Below are 1,841 nucleotides of genomic sequence, written 5' to 3' on the forward strand. Positions count from 1 at the left end.
CAGCAGGACTTGTCAAGTACTGAGGCCCTTGACTGGCAACACTATTAGAACTTAGTAAACAAAACATTGCTTGAAGTGAAGTATATTTGGAGGAGACAGGGAGGAATAGTGGGGAAACGAGTAGACTTTGGTTAGTAGGCTGCACATGGCTGTGGCAGCATTTCATCTTAGAAGGTTCAGGGTAAGTGTTTATAACTAGACGAAGCGAGTGCTTGGGAGAAGGGAGTTTCTTGGAGTGTTCACATGCAAGGACTGAGTCATCTGCAGCATCATTTATATTAGAACACTGTAGGGCAGGTTATGGAGTTGTTTTGAAAGCAGACAGGCTTAGAACTAAAATGTAAAGATCTCCATTCAGTACAAAATCCAGTGCCGTTTTGGTTGGAGAACTACACAAACTCTCCTGAAGTGGCATTTATGTAACCTAATCCTGACACAAGAACCAGATGGTTTCTGGTGGCACACCAGCAGCAAACACTACTGTACAGGGCAGCAATTCTAAAAGTAAAAAAAAAAAATCCCCACCAACACCACAGATAATTCATTTTGAAAGAGAAAAAAAATGTAATTCACAATGAAAGACTATACACCTCCACTAAGTGGAAGCCTTTCTTTCAAGCACCAAGAGCTTACCCTCACCAGAGCGTGAAGAATGAGTTTTAAAGACCTTGTGAAAGCCACTCTGGTTATTCTCTGATGCAGAGTTCCTTTTCAGTTTTCAGACACACGTTGTCAGGGCCTCTATTGTTCAAAGTTGAATATAATTAAGGAAGATTCTCACCTGTTCTACTGTTGTAGCATTTAGAATTTTGTTAAACGAGAAGGAATTTTCTCAGCTGTGTGTGGCAATCATGTTTCTGTTTAAAAAAAAAAAGTCATATGCTGTCCCACTGCGGGCTGGGAATAGGATATGATCCTTTTTTATCAGGGGAATGGAGGAAGCAGTTAGAAGTAAAGCTACAGGAGTGAGAAGTACGTTTCCTAAGCAGCTAGGATAAGGAACACCTTAATATAGGACTCACCACTTACTAAAGGTTTGTTTGGTTTTGTTGTTGTTGTTTTGTTTTAAATACTAACCTTTGCTTGTTAGGTGACATTTATTAGCCAGTAGGTACCCGATACATTTCATTTAGTATGGAAACAAGGTAACACCATTTGGAACAAAGGAGCTCATGGATTACTACTGTTGAATAATAGATAAAAAGCCAGTGGAAACCAAGCTTCATGAATTCTGCTGACAGAGTGACTTGTTGTTGTACACTTTTTACTGTCATTATGAGCATTTAATAGCTCAGGTTTATAATGACTGCTATGCTGTACTGCAAACTTGTTTTTTGTTTGAGCCTTGACGCAACCTACAAGTCAGGAAAGGCTTAACTGGAGGCAGGTACTGTACTTTCAGAGCAATTAAGACTTAAGATTACCAGAATGCAGAACATGTAGGCAGCAATTCTAACATACACTTTAGTATTCCTTAAAAAGGCTTCTTGAAGATTTTTTAAATGGAGCTTCATTCTGCCAGCTCCTAAAGTACTGAGTACTTTTTTTTTTTTTTGGGGTGCAGGGAGTGGGGCCAAATATGTGTTTGATCAGAGGTATGGAAGTGTATATTACCACTGATTTCAGGGAAAAGTATTACTTGTGTTGTCTAACATTCCTTTCTTCCTTGACAGGTACCTATTCCCTAGGTGCTTGCTAGGATATAAACAATTAATCCACAGAATTTCAAAAGAAGCCAGACGTCCTTCAGAGTGTACAAACCTGTTTTGCAGGCTGTGTGACACATAGGAATTGTGTAAACTCTAACTTTTTAACAGGGCTAGTAGTTTATTTTTCCACTT

This window comes from Phaethon lepturus, unplaced genomic scaffold, assembly GCF_000687285.1.
Source record: "Phaethon lepturus isolate BGI_N335 unplaced genomic scaffold, ASM68728v1 scaffold47704, whole genome shotgun sequence".
NCBI lineage: Eukaryota > Metazoa > Chordata > Aves > Phaethontiformes > Phaethontidae > Phaethon > Phaethon lepturus.